Source organism: Etheostoma cragini, chromosome 19 (genome assembly GCF_013103735.1).
Source record: "Etheostoma cragini isolate CJK2018 chromosome 19, CSU_Ecrag_1.0, whole genome shotgun sequence".
NCBI lineage: Eukaryota > Metazoa > Chordata > Actinopteri > Perciformes > Percidae > Etheostoma > Etheostoma cragini.
The window spans coordinates 172,124-181,934 of NC_048425.1; the positions used below are offsets into that span (position 1 = coordinate 172,124).

General features: G+C 39.5%; 1 protein-coding gene and 1 long non-coding RNA gene across 4 annotated transcripts in view; both read left to right on the plus strand.

Annotated features, from left to right (window-relative positions):
* The window catches only part of LOC117962117 (sialoadhesin-like), a 194,299-nt gene that overhangs the window by 77,855 nt on the left and 106,633 nt on the right, over positions 1 to 9,811 (plus strand). The gene's annotated exons all lie outside the window — the stretch shown is intronic.
* Positions 2,374 to 5,055, plus strand: LOC117962151. Its single transcript, XR_004660577.1, has 4 exons — positions 2,374 to 2,460; positions 2,512 to 2,607; positions 4,239 to 4,328; positions 5,014 to 5,055. It is a non-coding gene; the product is annotated as an uncharacterized LOC117962151 (long non-coding RNA).

Genomic DNA, 9,811 nt, shown 5'->3' on the forward strand with positions numbered 1-9,811 from the left:
GTGATATGTTCGTGTGCTTATTCGTTATCTTTCACCTGGAATGTGACTGAAAGTTTATGACCCCTTCAGGACCTGCAGGGCAGATATAACATGAACTGCTGCACTTTCAGTTGGGCTGGGGAGAGGGACTGGAACCAGAACCAGGATGGTCCCAAAACCATCAATCCTGCTTCTGACACATTTAGGAGAGCTGGATTTTAACAGAATGTATCTTATCTTAGAGAAAAGGAGTATTGCAAAACAACTTAATGCATGACCAACATGTCTTCATTTATGTTGAAATAAAACTTTTACCTTTTGCAACTCACACACACTGTTTAACACATCTAACATTTTAAAGTCCAACACTGCTTGTTGAGGCGTCTCGGTGCCCTTTCAAACCAACTCCACCAGCAGTTGGGTTGTGGTGAGACCCCCGGACAAACTAAATGTACTCTACATGTCTTTTAGTTTAACCCTCGTGTCGTCTTCTCGTCAAAATTAAAAATCAACACTTTTATTGATGCTTTTTATCGATGTTTTTAACTTTTTATTACATTTTTGTCCCTTTTTTCAGTGTTCACTTTTTTATGTTTACGCTACGTAACACTAACTTATTATCTTTACTTTTACAATTATTTTTTGAATTTATGTTTATTAAGCCTCATTTATAGGAAATTATACCTAATGTTTGAGTTAGAAAAGCAGAAATTAGGAATTATTGAGACTAAAATTAAAGGAATGGATGTTGATGATAATCACAGACTGGAATATGTCAACTTTTACTCAATACTATTTCAACAACACTTCCATTTGTTTTACAATGCTATAAAATTGAATAAGACGCCCCAAAATTAATGAAAGTAGAGATTTGTACTTGGCAAAGAGCGTTGGGTGGAATCAATCATGTTATTTTGGGGAATTAAAAAGAACATTGATATAGGACAACGGGTCAATCTGTCTAATAAAGCTCATGGTTATGCTTCAGAGAAAAAAATCCAGCAAAAGGACTAAAAACATATCTCCTCATTTTTTACTTCTGTGCTTTGAAACGTATGCTTTTGTTCGTTTTAGGGAAATGCACGACAACAAGCACGACAACAAGCATGACAACAAGCACGACAACAAGCATGACAACAAATCATCCTCCACCTCCCACTAGTCCTCATTCCTTCACTCCTTCCCCCGTTGTCTGGTTCGCTGTTCCAGTCGTTGTCCTGGTTCTCCTGGTGCTCCTGGTTCTCCTGGTGAGACGATGCATCCATCGGAAACCTAGAGGTTAGACACAGAGGAAACAAAACATTACGCTGTAGTTCACATTTAAAAATCCCATTTTAACTAATATCACTGAGAACAACACCCAAATTAAAATCAGTCTTGGTGTACTCTATGCAACAACTGCAGTTGGTTAATGTTGTCAGTGTGTATAATGTATAATATATAATGTAATATATAATGTATAATGTATAATATATAATGTATTCAGCTTCTTGGGTAAGTACATTAAATATGCAAACATGACAAGGGCGCGTATGTCACTCACTGCATATCATCTCTACAATGTTCTGTAGAAAAAAAAAGTACTAAAGACAATCTGACAGGCCATCTTTAACAACAACACCAACACCAACAACAACAACAACAACAACAACACTAACAACAACAACAACAACACTAACAACAACAACACTAACAACAACAACACTAACAACAACAACAACAACACTAACAACAACAACAACACCACCAACAACAACAACAACACCAACAACAACAACAACAACACTAACAACAACAACAACAACAACAACAACAACACCAACACCAACAACAACAACAACAACACTAACAACAACAACAACAACAACAACACTAACAACACCAGCCCTGTTTTCCTAAAAAACACCAAAAACATTGAAAAAGTGAAAACTATGGGGAAAAAAAGCAATAATAATGTTGAAAAAAACGTCACCAAAACTTCTTCTTTTTCATGGTTGATGAAAAGGCAACACAAGGGATATAAAAATATGAAAATTAATAAATAAAATGGGTGAATAAATACTGGGTGCCGAGCAATCAGCCTCTTTCAAACATGTACATGCCTCAAACTGGCACTGCACTACTTCTATGAAATATAGTATTTACATCTACATTTTGGCTCACATTTTAATTTCCAATGTTAATAATTAGTTGTGATTATTGTGTGACATCATGACTTGTTGACATACCGACTTGTTCCTCCTGTGGTCAATGTGTTTGCTTATGTTGCTAAAAAAGAACCGCTCTGTTAGCGTGAAATCCGTTTCACATGAACTGGGTTTCCATTTAAGCCCTGACATCAGCAGAGGTGTAAAACTGAAGATGTAAGCAGTACTTCCCCTCTACTAGTGGACGTTGACACCTCTGTCCTAAAGCTTCATCCTGAGATCTGCTGCTTTGATTATTCAACTATTGTTTCCTTTCCTAATACGATGTAAATAAGTATTACTGATTGTTGTAAAAGGTAAATAACGAATGTCCTTTCTCCTCCAGAGAGTGATCCTGCTGCAGTCTACTCCGGAGTGAGGACAGGAGACGTCAGTTATGGACAAATAGTGATTAAAGACAAGAAGAGCAACAGGAAGAAAGGTACACACACACACAAACACAAACACACACACACACACACACAGACACACACATACACATAATAATAACACATATAATAGTACTAATTAAAGGTACGAGAGTCTGGGTGGACCACGCTAGTTTTAATCTATCATGTTTACCTGTAGAAATGTTATTTTCATAATTTATAGTTTATTGAAATTATAATATACACTCTGTTAGTTATCACTACACACACACACACACACACACACACACACACAGGTCCTATTCATGCACTAATAAAGAGATGGTGGGGGGGGCTGCCAGTGCTGGACCAGTGCCCAGAAGGTAATTGGCGACCCTCTGGTTGCCAACCCAACTCCCTACAGACTGAACTACTGCCCCCCAAAAATATGACACGCTAAATTATAATATAACATAATACAACATTTTTCCCGCTTTCAGTCCTTCAACCACCTTGTTGAAAAGGTCGGCATGGCGATGTGTGCTCATATCCAAAATCCTGTTGATGTCCAAGTCCCTGATGTTTGAAAGTAGCTGTGTTTCTGCTTTTCTTTTATCCATGCATGTCTCGATGATGAAGTCCATCTCTACTACATAGACTTTAATAAAAATAATAATACATCCTTAATTACAATTTAACACTCTGTTATTACAAGCAGGCCTAAACTACACACACACTCAGGTCCTATACATTAGGGTTAGCAGCTAATGCTGCTAATTGACCAACTGAATGAGGAGAGGATTGCAACATGAACAAGATTTGAATTAGGGCAAACATGTGACTATTTTGTGCAGGTAAACATAGTCCGGGTTGTGTTTTTACTAAGAACAGAGCTCGGTGGCACAGAGGAAGAAAACACACCCGGCTTTGATAAACACACTGTGCTTCCACATACACATTCACTGTTAGTTTTGAGTTATCGACGAGCAGGAACATATATTAACACTAATATAATGCTCAGAAGAAAACAGACTTTAAAAATCAAAGAATAGGAATCAAAATCAGAAATACTTTATTGATCCTCGAGTGTTACAGTTGCACGAAGTGTATAAATATCAGAGTAGAAATATAGAAAGAAAATAATGTATTTCCTGTCTCAAAGGGCAGGTTAATAAGCTCGGATCGAGCCTCATTAGACCACAGATACTTGTTTTTCTGCGTCTCAAACGGCCTTTGATTCGACTTCTAGTGGTCTGTTTTTTTCCAGTCTGCGTGTGAAACCACATTAACTTCCTCCTGTTGTTTCCAGTGAACTGGTCCGACGCTGGTCTGGTTTCTCACTACAGACCCTGCTCTCGACGGCAGTGACGTCTTTGTTGTGTACCTGGTGGTAAAATGTACAACCTTTGTGTAGGTTTGTGGTCGTCCTCTGTCAGACAAAATGCCCCCCCCCCCCCGTTATATTTACTCTATTTGTTCAGAGCTGGTCTGAAACCTGCAGCATGTTCATAACAACTTTAATTCTACATTAAAAAATAATCTTACATCAGTACATACATACATACATACATACATACATACATACATACATACATACATACATGCATACATACATATTATTCTTTGCATTACACATGTATTGGCAACACAGCAGCAGTGGTATCAGTACCTGCAGTAATGTAATCTATTACTTCTTATTTTCTAGAGAGAGATCCAGCTCCAGTCTACGCAGCAGTGAGACAAGCAGAAGACGTCAGTTATGGACAAATAGTCCTCAAATCAAACAGGACCAGAGGTACAGCTGATCTTTATCCTCCACTTCAAACTGAGCCAGTCTTTACACTATGCTAAGCTAAGCTAAGCTATGCTAAGCTAAGAGAAGATAAGATAAGCACTTCCAGCTCTGTATGAAAGTGAGACTCATTTTAATTTAGTGTTGTCACTCTCAGAGAAGAGAATAAGATTTCCTAAAACATGTTGATTTAATGAACTATTCCTATAAAAAGATACGAAAAGGACAAAATGCAATCCTGGTCCTCAGATCTCTGCAGGGTAAATCCAGACAGCTAGCTAGACTATCTGTCCAATCTGAGGACTCTGGTTACCTGGTCCTCAGGTCTCTGCAGGGTAAATCCAGACAGCTAGCTAGACTATCTGTCCATTCTGAGGAACATGGTTACCTGGTCCTCAGGTCTCTGCAGGGTTAATCCAGACAGCTAGCTAGACTATCTGTCCAATCTGAGGACTATGGTTACCTGGTCCTCAGATCTCTGCAGGGTTAATCCAGACAGCTAGCTAGACTATCTGTCCAATCTGAGGACTATGGTTACCTGGTCCTCAGGTCTCTGCAGGTAAATCCACACAGCTAGCTTTTCAAGGGTCTCAAAGGTTTCAAAGTTATGTAATGACATGCTGGTATCCGCACCCCCCCATGCTGTCTGTCTCTAACAGTTTCTCCTATTGTTGTGGTTTGTGTTCAGAGTCTCCAGCAGAGCCAGAGGTCCACTACTCCTCCCTGAGGTAGACCTGGACCCCATCACACCAGTCCGACCAGTGGAGTCCAGCCGGACAATCACAGGTCCCCAGAGACCCCCACACCTCGGTACATTCATGTAGACCTGGACCTATCTGTTAAAGCTAAATGAGACTCATGCAGCTACAGAGAGTTCAGACAACAAATATCTACTGACCAGAGTCTAGTGATCAGAACTATTTACTGATATTTATATAGTAATTTATACAGTGGAGGGCTGCACCTTCCAAAATGTAGGACCAGCAGACTCAAGGACTCCTTTGTCCCTCATGTCATCAGACTCTACAACTCCTCACGGTGGGGGGGGGGGGGGGGGGGGGGGGGGGGGGGGGTACACACACAAACACCTGGACTCACATAAATACCTGGACACTTGAACACTTGACTGATAATTTATGGTAGATGTATTTTTATAGCCAAAAGGTTTATTATTATTATTATTACTGTTATTGTTATTATTATTATTACTGTTATTTTTATCTTCATACGGTCTTCTTCGTTTTCTCTCTGTATTGTATTTTTTTTGCTGAAAACTGCTTGTGGAAATTTCAGAGGGACTTATCTTAAAGTATTACCCTCATGTGCTTGGGTCAAATTTGACCCGTTTTTAGTTTATTATTTTTGTCACAACAAATGTGCCGTCGAAATAAGCGCTGAAAATATCAACATAAAAAATATCAAAAAACTTTGGAAAAATACTGTTAACCCTTGTGTTGTCTTCCACTCAGCCATGTCCTTGTTGTCCTACCGGGTCCAAATTTGGGCATTTTTTGACACTTTTTAAAACGTTTTTGTCAAACTTGCGTTTCAATTTAATTTATATGACATTATACCATTTGTTTTGTTTAATAAAGTGCTGTGGACTGAATAAAACAGCCCACATTCAATGAAGGCAATCATTACATTTACCAAAGATCATCCATGTGTCCGTGTTATTTTTGGGACATTTGGTTGAAAGAAACTTCTGATTAAAAAACTTGGATAACGGGTCAAATTTGACCCCCAAGACAACTCAAGGTTGATAAAGAGAAGTCCTAGTCTCTATCTGTGTTTCTGATCTTGATTCTGAGCAGGACCAATAAACTGAGTCATGGTGGTGGTTCTCCTCGTGTGGTTTCTCTTCTTTGACAGATCAACATGTGTTCTGGTTGTGGCTAACCGACCGCCCCGTCTTCTCTTAAGCAGAGGACAGGGGACAGAGGACAGAGGACAGACTACAGACCGCAGACTAGAAACAGCAGCGGTTGGAAACTTCACACCAATCACAAACAGAGACTCAGGTCAGGGTCTGTGGTCTGATTTTAAAAGAAATGAGAAAAGGGTTCATTACCACAATAAGTACACGTAGACATAATAAATACTCAAATAAAATGAACTTTCAATGCAGAAAAACAAATAAATACACACAAAATACATGTTTCTTAACAAAAAAAGAGGCGGAATGGGTCGAGAACAGAACTTATATAAGAATATATATATATATATATATATATATATATATATATATATATATATATATATATAAAATATATAGCAGATGTCTAGTCCGGGGTCACAGTTATTGCAGTGTAGTGAGGGGGGCAGGGTTAGGAGCTAGTGTCAACGGGGGTCAAAGCCAATGCAAGGTGTAGTGGGTAAGACGGTTAGAGCGCCGACACAGAGACAGAGGACAGGGACGGACATTTGAAGAGGCGGCAAAAGACGACAAAAAGGCCACGAAGTTGTCATATTTCGCATTGTTGGAAAAAGAAGAATTATTCTATAAATGTTTCACGTCTACTGTACATTAATCTTATCACAGTTAAAGTAATAAAGTAATATTAAAGTTATGTTAAAGTTATATTATATGCTTCAGACAGAAGGAACAGGAACGTTAAAACAGCTGGGAGAACTGAGTTAGCGTAGTTAGCATGGTTAGCTCTGGGTTGTGGGTTGGTTCCTGTGTTGGGGGGGCGGGGGGGGGGGGATCTGCACAGCTGGGTTCATAGTAGGACATGAGAACAAGTACTCAAGTACTCAGGGCTTAGCTCGCTGTCTGAAGGGACGCCTACACAAGGGCTCAAAATGAAAGGATGAAGGTTATTAACATGCATTATAAATCCACCACCTAAACATCTGGAACCTCTTCCTTTAATAAATATGAACTGATTAACAAGACATCAACATGGCTGCAGATACAGATTCTTTATGTGTGGACTGTTTTACTGACTGCTTTTCCAAAGATATCCTTAAATTCTAGAGTGTGGTCTAGACCTGCTCTATCTGTAAAGTGTCTCCAGGTAACTCGTTATGAATTGATACTATAAATAAAATTGAAATTGAAATGTCTTTTGTCCACAACTCAGACTTATTCAGTTTCCTGTCCCAGAGGAGAGATATTCTCATGTAACAATCTGACATCACACATTCACTGTGTTTTCATAGAAAATGACTCAAAACGATTGATTATCACAACAGGAGGCGATTCATTGAACAGTTGTAATCTATTACTCTTTGCAGCTCTAGTAAAGTACTTCACCCTCGTGTTGTCTTCCCGCCAAAATTAAAAATCCATACTTTTAATGAAGCTTTTTATCGATTTTAACTTTTTCTTACATGTTGTTCCCTTTTTCTTCAATGTTTGTCCCTTTCTTTGATGTTCAACACTATGTAACTCTAACTTATTAACTTTAGTTTTACAGTTATTTTTGGAATTTATGGTCAATAAACCTCATTTATAGGAACTTATACCTAATGTTTGAGTTAGAAAAGCAGAAATTAGGAATTATTGAGACTAAAATTAAAGGAATGGATGTTGATGATAATCACAGACTGGAATATGTCAACTTTTACTCAATACTATTTCAAAAACACTTCCATTTGTTTTACAATGCTATAAAATTGAATAAGACCCAAAATTAATGAAAGTAGAGATTTGTACTTGGCAAAGAGCGTTGGGTGGAATCAATCATGTTATTTTGGGGAATTAAAAAGAACATTGATATAGGACAACATGAGGACAACATGAAGACAACATGAGGACAACATGAGGACAACATGAAGACAACATGAAGACAACGTGGGGACAACATGACGGCAACATGGGGACAACATGAAGACAACATGAGGACAACATGAAGACAACATGAAGACAACGTGGGGACAACATGGGGACAACATGAGGACAACATGAAGACAACATGAAGACAACGTGGGGACAACATGACGGCAACATGGGGACCACATGAGGACACCATGGGGGCAACATGGGGACAACATGAGGGCAACATGAGGACCATATGAGGACACCATGGGGGCAACATGGGGGTTCATTACTATCTTAGCAGAGTCTCATGGGCAGAAACACTGCAGAGCTTTCTCCTCCACACTGAACAGACATGAACCTTTCCCTGGTCTACGGGGCCCTCTGCTGGACTAAGAGAGTCCCTGATGGACCGTGGCCCTCTGCTGGACTAAGAGTGTCCCTGCTGTCTGTTCACCTCTGTGCTCTTTCTTCCACCAGCTGTCTACTGAGCATGTGCAGCTGGCAGATAAACAACACCCACATCTCCCTGCTTCATGTTCATTTACACAGACACCTGTCGACTGATCCCTGAACCATGGCAGGAAGAAAGACTATGATCAACTAACTGAACCCAAACAGTTAAACTGAGCTGAGAACGCACACCTTACACTTAAATAACATGTGACCACACGGTGGAGACGACCAACTCACCCAACCTCTCTAAATCCAAGTCCATCAGGAGCATTTCTGAGCCATGTAAAACCTTTCTGAGACGGTCTGCAGGTTTATGAGGACCAAACGCAGGTCGGCAGGAGAAGGCAGGATGGATTTATTGGAAAGACAATCCAGAAAGAGAACACAAGAAATACCCCAAATCCCACAATCCAAAGGGGGGGAAAAAGAGAGGGAAGACTCACAGGGAAGCTGGTCGCAGAAACCTGAACACACAGCAAGACCAGGAACCAACAGGAGGACGAACAAGAAGGATCTGACAAGAGACAGGGACGCACAAACACTGAACACACCAGGTAACGAGGTAACGAGGTAACGAGTTAACAAGGTAACAAGGTAACGAGTTAACAAGGTAACGAGGTAACAAGGTAACGAGGTAACGAGAGGGCAGGGTACCAGGTGGACAACATCAGGTAATCACAAGAGCGGGAAGACACAGGAAGTAGAACTAAAGACAGGACGAGACAAAAACCAGTCTTCAAAATAAAACAGGAAACAGAACATACATACAGTACACTAGAACTACAGTACTACAGTACTACTATCAAACTACTGCAGGCAGCTGTACTATATAACTATACGTTAATATCCTCCATCACACACTTACTGGATCTGATCAACACCAACAGTTGTCAGAACTGGTAAAAACTGGTTTGAGGGATCACATTTCTAGTTTTGCACATTTTGTCCATAGGAGGCTAAACGTACATATATACACGTATGTATAATCATTGTACACATCTGTAAAAGTTCTACTTATAGTAATATCCACCTGTATATCCAGCTGTGAATCTTGCTCACAATACTTGTTATCTATATATTATATTCATAGGACTGTGTCTATCTGATTTCTATATTTATTCAGTACATATCCATGTCCTGTACATATGGAACCAGTGTATATCCTGCACCGGCTGCTATTGGACTTCATTTTAGACCTGAACTGCATCTCGTTGCCTTGTACCTGTGTAATGACAATAAAGTTGATTCTAATCCACACACACACACA